General features: G+C 44.0%; 1 protein-coding gene across 4 annotated transcripts in view; it reads right to left on the bottom strand.

Annotated features, from left to right (window-relative positions):
- The window catches only part of Hipk3 (homeodomain interacting protein kinase 3), a 75,335-nt gene extending 59,019 nt beyond the window's left edge, over positions 1 to 16,316 (bottom strand). For 2 of the 4 annotated variants that reach the window (XM_021180708.3, XM_021180724.3), the window contains exon 1: positions 7,943 to 8,504. The gene's annotated coding sequence lies outside the window, so the exon portion shown is untranslated. Of the gene's footprint in view, positions 1 to 7,216; positions 7,807 to 7,942; positions 8,505 to 16,295 lie in introns of those variants that run through there. The other 2 variants (XM_085834606.1, XM_021180715.3) reach the window with 2 other exon arrangements.
- Between the last annotated feature and the right edge of the window lie 264 nt (positions 16,317 to 16,580).

Below are 16,580 nucleotides of genomic sequence, written 5' to 3'. Positions count from 1 at the left end.
GCTGAAGAGGTGGGAGGTGGGAGGTGGGGGTGGGGGTGGGGTAGGGGACAACATGGCTTCTAAGCCAGCCTTCAACAGTAAGTTCCTCCAGATCAGCCGGAATCAAATGATAAGGCACTGTCTCAATAAAAGTATCAATTTCTCAAAGAAGACTATGAACAAAGCTGGGCATGGTAGAGCACACCTTTAATCCCAACACTCTGGAGACAAGGGCAGAAGGATCTCTGAATTGGAGGCCAGCCTGGTCTATAGAGAGTTCCATGACAGGCAGGACTACAAGCGAAACTCCTGACTTTAAAAACAAAGAAATTAAGACCTTTAATCCTAGCACTCAGGAGGCACAAACAATTGGATCTTTGAGTTCTAGATCAGCCTGATCGACAGAAGGAGTTCCAGAACAGCCAGGGCTACAAAGAGAAACCCTGTAGGAAAGGAAAGGAAAGGAAAGGAAAGGAAAGGAAAGGAAAGGAAAGGAAAGGAAAGGAAAGGAAAGGAAAGGAAAGGAGAAAGGAAAGGAGAAAGGAAAAGGAAAGGAGAAAGGAGAGGAGAGGAAAGGAAAATGGAAAAAGGGAAAGGAAAGAGGAAAGGAAAAAGGAAAGGAAAGGAAAAGGAAAAAAGGAAAAAAGGAAAAAAGGAAAAAAGGAGAGGAGAGGAGAGGAGAGGAGAGGAGAGGAGAGGAGAGGAGAGGAGAGGAGAGGAGAGGAGAGGAGAGGAGAGGAGAGGAGAGGAGAGGAGAGGAGAGGAAAACAGAGAAGGAGGCTGCAGGTCAGGCCAGCCTCTGGTGGAAGGGGAGCAGAGCTGAGGACAGCAGCACAGCTCCTGGCTCCACAGCAGCACAACCTGTCATTTTCATTGCAATTCTTTCATTCTGCCCCACTTAATCTCAATTAATTATACATTTAAAGCCCTCAGACTTATTTTAAATTATACATCTCTTAAAAGCCATATGTAATCTTCAATGTTATCACTTTAACTTATTAACTATTTAAAACTGTAGATATGTATCTAAAGCCATATAGTTTACCAAACCTAAAGACTCTTATTAATCAGTACATAAGAAAAGCATACAAAAACATTCTACGCCTTCATTGAGTTGTTTTCTAAAGTGGAAAATATTTTGTAATTAAGTAATTTACTGAAATGTTTCAAAGTTTATTATTATTTAAAAACTTATTTTTGTAAAAATTTAAAAACAAATCCAACTATGTATGAAAGTATTAAAGAATTTGAAATTATCCAGGTGTAGCAACTCATACCTGTAATATCAGCATTTATGAACTAAGGCAAGAGAATTATCCTAAGTTCAAAGCTAGCCTCTGTTTATACAGTGAATTTTAGGTTAGTCTGAACTACAGCTATATCCTGTCCAAAAGAAAGAAAGAGAGGGAAAAAGAGAGAAAAGTTAAAAGTATTTTTAATGTAGGTAAGTTTTACATTTTCTATCAAACCTTCAGATAATTGGTAAACCAAATGTAATCAATTATAACTTATAAAAATAAACTACATAAAAACAATAAGAGTAGCTGAGTGGTGGTAGTGCATGCCTTTAAGCTCTGCACTCAGGTGGAGGAAGATGGATTTCTGTAAGTTCAAGACCAGCCTGGTCTACAGAATTAAGTTCCAGGGCAGTCAGGGCTACATAGAGAAACTGTCTTGAAAAACAATTAGTTATTGATGAAAAGGTAAAATGACATATATCCTACAAATGTCATTTTTTTTTCATAGCCCAGGCTGGCTTTGAACTCAGCATGCACCTGAGGATGATGTGGAACCTCTGGTCCTCTGGCCTACACCTTGAGTGCTGCGGGAATTATCAGCCTGGACCAATATGTTTGGATTTATGTGCTAATGGGAATCAAGCCAGGGCCTCATGAACTTAAACTGAGCTACATCCCTAGGCTTAATCTCATTAATGTAATGCTCATCATATATAAACAAATTTCTCAACTAGAAAATGTTCTCCACATAAAGTCACTAAGGGGAGGGGAAATATATGTGACTAAACACAGCAATCCTTTATTTTCAATGTGACCAAGGGTTAACTAGAGAATCAGTCTTCAGGGCTGGAGAGATGGCTTAGCGGTTAATAGTACCTGTCATTATTGCAGAAGACCTAAGTTTGGTCACCAGCACCCACATGGCAACTCAAACAGTTCAGGAGGATTCAACACCATCTCTTAGCCTCCACAGGCACTAGGTCTACACATGTGGTGTACTTACATGCATGCAGCACATAAAACAAAATATTAAAATGGGTTTGTTTGTTTGTTTGTTTGAACAAGGCCTCACTATGTAGCTTTCTGGCTGTCCTTAAACTCACTATATAGACCAGGTTGACCTTGAACTAACAGATAACCATTTGCCTCTACATTTGGGATTAAATGTGTACACCACTACATATGGCCAAAAATAAATCTTTTAATTTAAAAAAAAAAAAACAGAATTCATCTTTAGTAACTTAAATCTTTGTCCAAATAAAAAAGTTATAGATCAAATGAGTAATATACTTTCTTATTCTTCCCTGTACTAAATTTCCTTCTTAAAAAAAAAAAAAGCATAATCCTTTTGGTTTATTAGAGGATGGGAGAAGGGAACATGATAACCTGAAATTGATCAAAGGATCTTGTGGTTGAAAGAGTACAACCTCTTAAAATTGTCCCAAATGCATGTTCTATGCCAAACACATGGCCATACATGTATATGCAAGAAAGCACACACACACACACAAAAAAAAAAAAAAAAAAAAACAATTTTTTAAGGATAGCAGTAAAGGAAATGCAAAGGAAAATGAATATGGAAATTTACCATTTAAAAAATGAATAAGCTCAAGGCCAGCCTGGTCTACAGTGTAAGTTATAGGACAGCCAAGGCTACACAGAGAAACCCTGTCTCGGAAAAAAAAAATTAATAAGCTTAGTCCAGTGGAGGCAGGTGGATATCTTTGAGTTTGAGGCTAGCCTGGTCTTTGTACAGAGCTCCAGGCTAGCTGGTGCTGCACAGTGAGACCTTATGGAGAAGACCGAAATGCTTAGGCTGGGCATAGAGATGAGATGGAAATAGAGGGAGCAGAAGTATGAGGTCAGCCTGGACTACGGGGGTCTGTCTCAAAGACCTGGGAGATAGTGATAGTGGAAGAAAGACCTGGGAGATAGGTGATAGTAGAAGAGACTGATGAGATTGAAGTCTGGAAAGAGGTCTTTCTAGCACTGGTAATCCTGGCACTGAGACAGAAGCTGGCAGATTAGAGTTCAAGGCCCGTCAGAGCTATAGAGTATGGCCCAGTCAAATACAAAAATAGAAGACAGGCTGGAGAGATAGCTCAGCAACTAAAGCAGTGGACGCTCTTCCAGAGGACCCAGGTACAAATCCTAGCAACCACACAACCGTCTGTAACTCTAGTTCTAGAGGATTCAGGGCCCTCTTCTGGCCTCTATGACACCAGGCACAAGTGGTACAGATAACTATGCAGACAATACATCTATACACACAAAACAAAACAATCTACATAAATAAATAAAAACAAAATACACCTATATTAGGCTGGGGGTATAACTCAGTTATAGAGAACATGCTGAATGTGTGAGATCTTGGGTTCACTCCCAGAACAGACAGATATAAATAAATGCATGTCTGTCTGCCTGGGACGTGGATTGTGTGACAGGTATCAGAAACCTGGGGGTTAATTCAGTCTGAAACACAAGAACTATAAAATTTGTACTTTGGCCAATATGTTCTTTGGCTTTACTTTTAAGGATCTTTTAAAACAAAATAGAATCCTGTAGGTCAGACTCATGCCCTTTGCCCTTCTGATTTCAGAGAAACCTGTAATGTGAGACTTTTTAAAGCCTACACACCTGTAATACCTAAAGTAATAAACTTTATACTGTTTTGTATTTGTGTTGTTTTGTTATTACTGTTTTGGTTTTCTTGGTTTTGCTAGTTTAAATCAGCCAGACCTGGTGGTATTATTTGGGCAGTAGAGGCAGGAGGATGAGTTCACTGCCAGCCTGAGCTACGTGAGACCTAAAGTAAATCTGCTAAGACAGAAGCCACCCTAACAATATCATTATGTACACTAGCAGCATGTTCCTGGTCCCACATGAGTAGCTCCGAGGTCTCTGGCAACCACCCCGGGTGTCTCAGCATACAAGCAACTGTGTGGCCTTTGTTTAGTGACATGTTTGGCAAACACATATATACAATATATAATGTGTGTATGTATATGTAAATATACACCTCTTTACTGCGACTAGTTTGTCAGGGTCTTACAGAATGACTAACATCCAGAAAAATGCAATAGAGCTGGACAGAAAAAGCACTCTAATATTGCTTTTGCCCAAACTACTCTTAATTAGACCAAGACAACCACAAGAAATTAACTGCTTCCTTAAGTTGACCACAAAGTACTCTGTTAAAAATTAAATAAGTCCAGATGGCAGCACATGCCTTTAATCCCAACACTCAGGAGGCAGAAGCAGGAGGATCTCTTAAAGTTCAAAGCTAGTCTGATCTATAGATCAGTTCCAGGACAGCCAGAACTACACAGAGAAACCCTGTCTAGAAAAACCAAGAGGAATTTAAAAACAACAACAACAAAATAAAAACAAAACAAAAAGAAAACCAAACCCTACCATGATTTAAAACTTCTGCTCCAAATACATATTTTTCTTCAAGTTATAACCTTTTAAAGGTACGAGGGAAGGTTATAACTTCTAAGCAGATGGCTCTAGAACCAGTAAGGACATTTAGGATAATTCCTTTCACTGTATATTTACATCATGTGCAAACATTCCCTCCTCCTGACAAGTGTTCTGAGAAAGTTCTCTTTTCCCAGAGAAATAATACTACATCCTAGTTAAAGTGGAGGAGAGGCAGTACCTCTAAACAAACACCAATAAAAGTCTCTCTTCAGAAGTAGCTTCCAACTTAAACATGCAACACTAAGCCCGAACTCTGGACATTAAGAAATCAGGACAGCTGCAACCCACTAATTTTACAAAGGGGATGCTTACTTTGGCAGCAAAAATTATCAAAATTAGCCTGTGTGCCCTAATAAATATAAGACACAAGTTAATAACTTGTGGGAAGTAGAGAAATTCCAGGTTTTGGATGGAACATCCTTGAAGCATTGTCAGGACATCTTTTCCTATCCAAGCTCAGCTGAAGTTGCAATAGAAACAATGTTTCCTTCCATGCCTCTGAATCAACCACCAATAGGACAGTGCTCATCTACCTTATCATCCTGGAAGAACTGTTGCAATGAGAACTGTACTAGGAAGCTAACTCCTCCACCTCAAAACAACAACAACAACAAAAAAAAAAAAGAAAAAAAAAAACACCAAAGGTAACTTCAAAAGTTAATGGAATAAGTCACTGCAACATAGATGCAAACAATTATTCCATTTAAGTGGATGTGCATGAATTACATTTGATTAACAATTCCACATTGTGAGGTTGACATTTTCTCCTTCCTCTTTTCCATATGCCTTCAGTGTTCATGCAGCAAATATTTAAAAACAGAACTTCAATCAGGAAGGTCATTTGACAGCAACTGCTTTTTGAACTTGCAGGAAAGCATGCATTCAGCACTGGCACTAAACAAACACCTATGTGTCAAATGGTGTACTTGCTACAGAAACGACCTCTGTAATTTGCAACCCTACTTTATGGTATCCTATGACAGATCATCCAAAAAATTAACAGAGTATAATCTTCAGCTTCTTCTCAAGCACATTTACAAGAATTATCTCATAGAAACCATCTACTTTAATGAGACTCTAAAAACCCCATGCCCAGAAGCCAATGGCTGGTTTATAAACAAGATAATGACTAGTTCAATGGAAAAAGCATTATGACAAAATGCTAAGACTGTCTCACCATGTTATGATCTGCTTGCCTAATATGTATGTTTAGCTACTGTAGTCAGCAATGTCCAAATATAAATTTAAAACATTTAATGGCCAGTTCTGTTCTAAACTTCAAGCTCATCTTACCTGTTTAAAACACTGATGCTATATTTTTAATCTGTCCTCCAAAATATTTTTTCTTTTTGCAAATATATTTCCTAGGATGGAGAGGAGGACCTAAGAAATAAATTATCCCTAAAATACAATGAAATATCCAAACACTGAAAAAGCAGACATTTCTGATATATATATCTCTGCGGTATACCTACCATAACAAATTAAAAATAATCAAAATAAGAAAAATAAACTGACACAGGTTAAGCACTAAATTTCATAAATACGAGCTCCCTGCACTTTATATGAATGCAGCCACAAATATACCACGAAATATCTTGTTAATTTAAAAATTAAGAATTTGGGTTGTTTGATTAAATTTCAATTACTGTTAAGGATCATGAAGACAGAGGAACTAATACAACAAAACAAGTTTTTAAAGGTCAGTCATATTTTGTTTACCTAAAATACTAAGCTTAATCATGACCTGTTTAAACCTTATCGTTGCTCATTGTATAAAATTAGCACTGCACTTGCAAACCTAAGCAGAATCTAGACTTATTAAACATATGGTGAGACTTGTCCAGTTTCTGAAATAGTAAATGTGGATAAACATTTAAGGTATTTTTCTCGGTAAACAACAACAAAAAAGACCTAGAAATGTTTTCATAATCTGATCAGAAAGAAAAAAAAATCTTTAAAAATTTTCAAGCACCAGGCAATTAAAATCTGAAAATTAAGTTAAATTGTTTTTAGTACCCCCACTTGAGAGGCTGTAGTTTACAGGGGAAAAAAAAAAAACAAACAAACAAAAAAAAAACCTAAAATAGAAAAATAAAAAAACGGCAGATCTCCAAACAACTCGGAGGTACATAGAAACGAAGACTGGTTTTCCAGCTAACTTTTCCAGCCCTGTACCAGAGAGATAACCAAAACAAAGTAGACCCGTAAAACCATGAGTTTTCCCTGTAAACTGGGCCATAATCTGAAACCTAAGGGGGGCCGGGGGAGGAGGGGGGACCGGCTGCTGCTGCTGCTGCTAATAGAAGCTCCTTATAAGCTGCGAACTGACAGGTGGAAAAACAAATTCGCCAGCAGCAGGCCAGCCAGAGGTTGTGAAAACACGGTTCAAGGACCGAACATGTTGTGACTACTCTGTAACAGGTCCAAGGTAATTTACGCACACACCCTTCAGCGCAATCCCTCCAGCACAGATAAGACTAGGAAACAACAGGCTTCCCCCAAGATCCACATACCATTTTACAACAGCCGTCTCCCCCCAGACAGGAAAACAGACATTCTGGTCCCGAGTCCTTTCCGCTGATCTCCCCCCAGCGCGAAGGGAAGAGGGCCGCCGCCGCCGTAACGAGAGAAGCCAGCAACAGCCCCGCCGCGCGGCCGCCACGCCTTCCTCCCGCCGCCGCTGGGGACGCGAAGCCTCGGATCACATTTCTCCTCCCCAACAATCACACGCACGCACGTCTCCAGAGTTGACACCCTCCAAACCCGCCGCCCCGCGACGCCGGTGACAGGGCCACCAAGCCTCCGCGGCGCAGCCACCGGGCTGGGCGCTCCGGCGGCGGCGTGCGTGCACGTTTGTGTTCGCTCCCATCAATGAAAGGAACGAGGTCTCCGTAGTGACGGCCTAGAGCCGCCGAGCTGAAACGGGGGCCCCCGTGGGACCAAACAAAACTTCGGTTGCTGGGAAGAGCCGTTGCGCAACCTTGGCTTGGGGGAAGGCCCGGACAGCCCGGCGCGGCCAGGGCAGCTTCCCGGAGGCTGCGCCAAGCGCGCGCGGAAAGCACGCGCGGTCCCCGCGTCCGGCCGCCTCGGGCCTGGCTTGGCGCCGGCCTTCGGGAACCGCCCGGGCCGGCCGCACTGGACAACCGGGCGGAAACGGAGCGCCGTCGCTCCGAGGGTTCCCCCGGCCCCCGAGGCCCCGCGACGCCGCCGAGCTACCCGCCCTTGCCTGGCTTCCTTACCTTCCTAGAGGCCCGCGCTCTCCCCGCTTCGGGCGGCCGCAGCCCTGAGCATGTCCGGGGTGGGTCGCGGGGGCCGTGCGGGGACCCGGAGCCAAGCGCTTCAGCAGGCGGCACCACCCAGCCGGGGCTCAGCCCCTCTCGGCGGCCGCTGCCATCTTGTCCTGGCGGCTGAGAGTAAACGGCGAAACACCCTCCCCCGACTGCTGCTGCTGCTGCTTCTCTGGCTGCCGATCGCCGGGCCCGTCTCCCTCATCTTCCTTCCCGGGGACCTGGGGTGGGGACCGCTCGACTGGGGAGAGGGGCAGTGACAAGCCGGCGGGCCACCGGGGCCTACGGGCAGCAAGGGATGCAGGGCCCGCGGTGCTGAGGGCCCATTTCCCCAGCCCCAGACTTAAGACGAGGACGAGGGCTGCTTGCGAGGCCGCCTCGCCCGGGGCCTGCGGCTCGGACTCCTCGGGGCGCCGCGCTGCCGGCAGTCGTCACCCGGGCAGCTGCGGCGGGCCGCCCCGATCTCGGGCCCCTCCTCCGCGCCCGCCGGCCTCGGCCGCCGCCTCCGCAGCGCCACCGCCCGCTCGGCCGCTCTGCGCGCCGAGCCCCGGCGGCCCCGCTCGGGTAGGGCCGCGGCGCCTCCGCGAAGCCCCTCCCCAGGGTCCGCCCGCAGCCGCGCCCTTGACGCTCGCAGCCCGCCAGGCGGCCCGCGCGGATCCAACCCTGAGCTCTCACGCCATCCCCTCCAAGAGGAACGGCTTCCGTCAGCCCTCCTCTGCAGTTCTGAACCTGACTCCGGGCCCAAAAATACACATTTAAGGGACGATCCTAATACCCAAAGGGGTTCAGATGCGGAAGCAGGATTCCACAGGCCTTTCCAGGTTACCCCATCCTAATTCCCTTCCCACCCCTTTAGAATCTGTTTCTTGGCGTCTTAGGAGTCTAAAAACGCAGAAAGAGAATGAATAATCTCAGCCTAAAATAGGTCCTTCTCGCTCCCCATTCCAAAACAGCAGGAGACTTGTCACACCACGTCAAAGAATGAGGGACGGACTCTCTTGGAAGTTTTCCAAGTGCACCACCACAGTGGTTGGGAAGCTGCCCACCTCTACGTTGATAATTCTCCATCGAGTTAGTTCCACACCCAAGCTAGTTTCTTCGCTCCTGGAAACTAGGAAATCGACAGAATGGTCCATTTCCACCCACGTAACCATAGAACCATGGAATTTGAGATGAAAGAATCTTACTGATGCATAGTCCAAACTCTTATGCTAAGACAAGGGTTTAGACAAGTTTCGATGACGTGAGCAAGGTTAAAGAGCAAAGCTTTAGTCTCCACCCCTCTCCCCTCCATCTATCTCTCCAGAAAGCATCTATCTTCGAAGCAACCCATCATTCAGTAAACCTATTTTGCCACCTGTTTCGTCTGGGTTCTAAACTAATGTTTAACGTTTCCGCAACGCAAGCACCTCTGTCTCTATAATAGAGATGCCCTTTGCTTTCTTCCTTTACTAGAAGGACTGAGCTTGCCTATGTATTTCTCCACACATATTTTCCATTGCAGCAGCTGGGGCTAAAGGGAGGGTCAACTCCCTGGGTAGATACTAGTCCTTTACCTATTGCCTTTCAAACTAGAAGAGGACTGTGTAGAATGTCTTTAAAGGGGAAAAGGGTATCCCCTTGAGGCCACTGATAATCCTTTTTCCAGTGCCAGTGTTTTCTTCAAGATAAGAGTACAGTGAAGACTAAAGTAGAAAAGCCAATGACTGACTTTTAGAAAAGGCGTATGCATGAGATGGCCACAGTGATGCAAGTCTCTATTGCCAGCGCCGGGAAGATGGACAGAACCGGAAGGGGCTCGATTAGCCTCTACATACAAAAGGAGGGCAATGTTGGAGCCATTCTTTATTCTTTTGCATTTACATTGGATTTCTTTTAAGGCAATAATCTGAAAACCAAACAAAAATTACTGCTAAAAAATTACATCTACACTAATAGAGAACTCTCTCTCAGAGAACTCTCTCCATTAGAATTTACTTTTCACAACTTTTGCAAGCATATCTCTAGCCTCCTAATGGAAGACTTTCCTCATTTTGCTACATTTATGAAGAGGCTGGAAGTGAGCCCCCCACCCCCCACCCCTTCTGCTGAGTAGTTCACCCCACCCCACCCCCTTCCTATGAATTCCAGGAAGGATTTCTGTCACCTTTCTTTTAACCCTTGCCTTGCCAGTGACTAAATATAGTACCTAACTTAAACCTTCCCAGTAAATAGATCCCCTCCTCAGTAAACCTATTGTGTCCTAATCTAATCCACTTCATCTCTTCCCCCTCAAATCAGTTCTGAACTGGAACATACAGATGGCCTTTCAAAACCATGAAGTGGCCTTTTGTTGTTAAGTTCATATTTTTAAAAGGATGGTTCTAAGTAGGGTGTAGTGGCTCACTCCTGTACCCTAGTACTCCAGAGCCTGAGCCAGGACGATCTTGTAGAGTCCAGGACCATGGGCTTCATAGTGAGTGCCAAGCCATCTCAGAATACAGACTGACTTCCTCCTGGAGTGAGGAAAGACTAATCATCCTCTCATAGTTTCAAATATTTTTAAATACAGGCTACTTCTGACATAGAGACACAGGCCTGTGATCTCAACAGTTCAGGAGCCTGAAGCAGGAAAACCTCTAGTTCAAAACAGTCTGGGCTACAAAGTGAGTTCAAAGCCCACCTGAGCCCTGTCTCAAAAAAGTTTTCCAGGTCCAGGGAGTCCTAAAATTAAGGGTTTAAAGTCAGCACACAAAAAGTTAACTCCAGTAAGTCCAGAGATGGGGAGAAGAGGATCCCTGGGGCCTTTGGCAAGCCTGCCTCCTCCAGTTAGTGAGGCCCAGGCTCACTCAGGAGAGCTCACTGAGAACTCTCAATGGACAAGGCGGAAAGCCATTGAGCAGGGTAGGCTCAGAACTTCATTCCACCGCAAAGGAAGCCAGTGAAGAAGGGTTTATTTGGGAAGGTAAAAGTGCGATCAAAGAAGTCACTACAATCTTTGGATGAAAGAATACTCAGTGGAATCCATTTGTTTTTCTTTCTACTTATTCTAATTTTTCTTCCAATAGCAGCCATCTCTATGATAGTGAGAAGCCAAAGTCACATTGGCCTAAACCAGTGCTGACAGACCCTACCCTGGATTGGAGTACTGGAAACTCGCTATCTCCCAAGTCCTGTCCTTCCAGTCCACCCTTCCTCAGGTTCCAAGGTTCCCTCCAAGTTCTCCATCCCTTCTTTTCTTTTTCTGGTTTTTTGAGAGACAGGGTTTCTCAGTATAGCCCTGGCTGTCCTGGGACTCACTCTGTAGATCAGGCTGGCCTCAACTTTTTCACGCCACTCTTGATTTTCTTCCCCAAGTCCCAGAGACTGAACCTAGTGCAAAGCACCACTCTACTATTGAGAAACACCCCAGTCCCTCTTCTGTGTTTTATTTTCTGACAGGGTCTTACTAACCTGCCCAGGCTTGAACTCACTCCATAAGTTAGGCAGACCTTGAACTTGTAGCTTCCTTTCTCAGCAGCCTGTAACTACTGTGATTGCAGTGGCTGTAATCACAGACCTGCACCAGGCCCAGCATAGCTTAGTATCTTTCCATCTCTCCCAAGGGCCAGCCATTTTAGATACACTCATGTACATTTTCGGTCTTCCAAAAGGAACATTTTTTTTTGTCATTTGTCAGTTGTTTGATCCCCCACAGTCTAGAATAGAAATGCAATAAATATTTATAAAATGAAAGAATAGATTTTTCTATGTAAGCAGAAAGAAGCTGTTCACAAACTCAGCCTGCAAAGCAGTCAGACTTCCTAGTTTCTCTAAGGTCTGCCTCTACCTCCAATGGTACTCTGTCCAGAGGGAGCCAGTCCATCCACTGCCCTTGTATCCACCTCTACTGAACTGCACACAGGTGTCAGCTTCAAGAAATGGCCTCGAACAGCCTTAGCTCACCATGCTAATGCTTCTATTCAAAGCACTGCAGTTTCCAGAAAAACCTTGGAACTCTGTCACAGCCTGAGTCACCAACCCACACACAGCTATCTTCCTCAAGGAAGTTGGGCTTTGAGGAGTTTGCTGGTTGTTATTTTCTCCCCTACAGCCCCTAGGTATTCTTTCCGGTCCTTTTTTCCCCCCACCATGTGGGACGGGAGGGGCGGAGGGGGAACAGGGTGTGCCAAGAAAACCAGCGAGCTCCCTAGCTACACACCAAGGAGGAAAAGTTTATCTGGGGGCTTTATTTCTCCTCCTGGCATGAGGTCCTGACTTCCTAGTGCAAATAATCTACCTTCTTCCTGGAGATCAACTTTGTATATCTGGGCCTCAGGGAGAGGCAGCTGGGGTAGAAAACCCCATCTAGAAACTAGCTGCTCCAGCCCATATTTGAATAACTGAAAAACTCACCAAGTAGTTAACTCTTTACAGCCCAACGTTCTGCTTCTCGTTCAAAAACATTTCTTTTCATTAAAAAGATAAGAAAGCAAAGAAGACAGGAAAGATGGCTCAAAGGGTAAAGAGCTTGTTGCCAGAATCAGAGAGCTTGGAGTTTAAGGGAGAGACCCAGTCTCAACTGTGAGAGAGAGCAGTTGAAAAAGACACCCAATATCAGCTTCTCTATACTTACTCTCGTGTGCACACACACACATGCAAACAGTATATGCATTCAATCCTGTTTCCACACCACAGATGCATGCAAAAAAAACCTAGTACCACATTAAGAGGACATTCATAGTCTCATCTAAATGAATTATCTCATATTATGTGCATTGATGCTTTGCCTTCATGTATGTCTGTTTGGAGATCCCAGATCCCCTGGAGCTGGAGTTACAGTGGTGAGCTGCCATGTAGGTGCTGGGAATTGTCCTCTGGATAAGCAGCAATGCTCTTAATTGCTGGACCATCCGTCCAGCCACATAATCTCATTTTAATATGGAGGCTAGGCATTACAGTCTACAAGAAGCAAATTCCCATAGAACAAAATTCATTCTTTAAAAGTCCTTAAATTACCTATGAAGTATTTATTATTTTGGATATACAACCTGGTACAATAATATGTACTATAGCTAGGTCAGAGGGCACTTGTGGAGATCAGTTTACTACTTCCATACATGGGATACAGGGATTGAACTCAGATCTCAGCAGCAGCAGCAACCACCTTCACCAGATTAAACCATCTTGCTGGCCCCTTATCTTTATTTATTTAAAAAAAAAAAAAGATATAGCCTAATAATCACTCTCTGCCAAAAGTTTCTTAAAACTCTAATTAACAACACACACCTCCCCCCAGCCCCTCGTTTCGTTTCTTCCTCTAAAATAATGAAAACACTAGCAGTCTCATATGGCAAAGATGTCTCCATGGGCAGTGGATCCCTAGAGTCCTGGGCATGTTCTTTCCATAGGTTTTGCTCAAATGTCCCTTTCCTTTTGATTGAAACCATTGGCTACCTGCATCAGCTCATCTAGATGAAAAGCCTATCCATACCCACAGCTTCTCTACTGTTCTCTGTCCAGACATCCTGTAGTCCTTCTATACCATTGTTTTGTTTTGTTTTTGAGACAAGGCTCTCTCTCTCTCTCTGAGTAGTCCTAGCTGACCTAGAGCTCTATGTAGACCAGGATGGTCTCAAACTTGAAGAGATCCTTCTGCTTCTGCCTCATCCTGGCTTTTCTTTTGTTTCCATGAGTCTTGTTTGCTACTTTTTGTAGTGCTGGTCATGGTACATAAGGCTCCAGCCTAGTGCATGGTGTATACTAGGCAAGAGCTCTATCACTGAGTTACATCCCCCACCTTATCCTGCATTATAACTCTCAGAAGTCAAATGAACTTAAGAAGCAAAGCACAGATCACTTCAAAGGGTGTTTTGGGTTTGTTGGTTGGTTGGTTGGTTGGTTCTGAGCTAAGAGTGACAAAGGTCTAGGAGCATAGACTTGGGTTGTCCTGAAAGATGACATGTTCTACCTCAGAACTTGATTACATGAAGTTTTATAATCACAAAACAAAACGACAGTCATAGATTAATGAATTTACAAATATATTATGGGATAGCAGGTAAGTAGATCAGAGCAAAACAGGAAGACTCTGCTATACAGATTTAGGATTCTTTCTCTCATTTTGAAACAAGGTCTCAGGCTAGAGAGATGGCTCAGCAGTTAAGAGCACTGACTGCTCTTCCAGAGGTCCTGAGTTCAAATCCCAGCAACCACATGGTGGCTCACAATCATCTATAATGAGATGATGCCCTCCTCTGGTGTGTCTGAAGAAAGATACAGTGTACTTAGATATAATAATAAATAAATGTTCAAGCTGGAGCGAGCAGGGTCGACCTGAGCAAGCAGAGGTCCTGAATTCAAATTCCCAGCAACCATATAATGGCTCACAACCATCAGTACAGCTACAGTGTACTCATATACATAAAACAAATGAATTAAATCTTTGAAAAAAAAAAGAAAGAAAAGAGGGAGAGAGAGAGAGAGAGAGAGAGAGAGAGAGAGAGGAAGGAAGGAAGGAAGGAAGGAAGGAAGGAAGGAAGGAAGGAAGGAAGGAAATCTCTCAGTGTAGTCCTGGCTGGCCTAGTGGATGAGGCTGGTCTTGAACTTGCAGTGATTCTCTTGCTTTTGCCTCTGAGTGTTAGGATTATAAATGTGGTGTGTGCCACCACTGCTATAGGTATCAGATGGTTTCATGACATTCTTAACATTTGTGATGGTGGAAGCTAGTGGTCTGCTAAAACCTCATTCAAAAGAATTCATTTCAATGAGAGACCTAATCTCAAAAAAACAAGGTGGGGCCAGTGTGATGGTTTAGTAAGTAAAGGGGCTTGCTGCCAAACCTGATGGGCCCGAGTATGATCCCTGAGTCCCCCATGGTGAAAGGAGAGAACCTACTCCTGACAGTTGTCCTCTGACTCCACGGAGTGCTGTGGCATGCCCACACACACATGCAAATAGATAAAACAAGTTTTTAAAGTAATAGAGAGCAATTGAGCAATTGAGGAAGATATACCTAATATTACTATTAACTTTGGACCTCCAGGGGTACCCACAAAGGTGAGTGCACCCATGCATGTGTGCACACATATATATATACCAGACACAGACAAATACATATGTATTCATAAAAAACATTATAATCTCACTTTGGAAGGACTAAACATTATAATCTCACTTTGGAAGGACTAATTCAGAAAGGACTATGTCCCGCACCCTGGAGAAGGACAGCAGAGTTTAGAGTCCTCTCAAACAGTAGTAAAAGAACAGATGGTGACACAAGTCTACAATTCCCAACACTGGGCAGCTGTCCTCCGACTCCCACATGTGCTCAGTGGCACTTGTGTGCTCACACACACACAAGTTTTATAAAGACTTCTAAAACAGACAACAAGAGGGATCCATATCTGTGAAGTTTAGGGCTAGGAATTAGGCTTAGTAGATAAATGTTTGCCTCCTAGCATGAGGGACCTGAGTTCAGATCCCCAGAAACTGAGTTACAGGCCAGCCTGGACTATATAAGACACTGGATCGATAGATGATAGATGAGAGAGAGAGAGAGAGAGACTGAGACTGTCATTTAAGAATGAAAGCCTTATCTGTTCCTGTTCTACTGCCCAAATAACTGGCAAAGACTAAGTTTATTAACAAACTTTAAGCATTATGACTGGGCAAACGCTCATCTATTCTAACTCTCTAAGCTATCTACTTCCCAGCCACAAGCCCCGTGTTATTTGCAGTTTGAGTCTTGCCATGGCTTGCTCTGATCCACGTCTGTCCTCATGGTGAATCTCCTGGTGACCCCCTCCTCAGGACTCCTCCTGAACCTTCTCCTGGCCACCACTTCTCTTCCTCCCTCACTCTCTCTTTAGGACCCTACCATGGGATTAGAAGTCCTGCATCCTCTGCCCAGTCATAGGCTGATCCACTCTTTATTAACCTATCATTGGGGATAATTGGGGAACATTCTTTACACAACATAGAAATGGTTCAATAATCGTGACAATGTAGCCAGATCCTGTGCATAGACACCAGCAAATGAAAATACAGTGCACAAAACCATCCCCCATAGACACATAGACATAGGCTGTGTTAGCACAGGCCTGTAATTCTAGTACTTTTGGAAGCTGACATGGAAGGATTAAGTCTGAGACTATCCTGGACTACATAGCTAAAACCTGTCACAACAAAGGAAAAGCTATGAAATACTGCATGGTGAAGAGTTGCCCACATTTCTGCCACCCTTTCTTTGTTCATGGAAGAAAGAACAGAGATTCAGTTGCCTGAGAGTAGGAACTCATATCAGCTTCATCACTGACCCAAGACCACACAGGCCCAACCGTCTTACCTCAGATATCCCACTGATAGATCATGATGACTTTCCGTATTCTCAAAGTAGCAACTCCTTGTTTGATCCCCAGATTTCTTCTCTGTCTCTTTACATCTAGACCAGGGAAGCAGCCAGAGTTGCTCTATATTCAACACTGACTGCCCATCTCCAGGCAAGCAAATGCCCCACTCTTTCAGGTGCCATGGAGTGACATATGAGGAAGTACTCTGGGACCATCGGAGACAAGCTGTGCTCACTAACAGAAGTGGCAAGTTCAGTCATGCACAGCCTTGTAACAATGAC

The sequence above is a fragment of the Mus caroli genome, unplaced genomic scaffold (assembly GCF_978045245.1).
Source record: "Mus caroli unplaced genomic scaffold, Mus_caroli_1 scaffold_2, whole genome shotgun sequence".
NCBI lineage: Eukaryota > Metazoa > Chordata > Mammalia > Rodentia > Muridae > Mus > Mus caroli.
The sequence above is the reverse complement of the archived record's forward strand: the minus strand, read 5'-3'. Positions and strand labels throughout refer to the sequence as shown.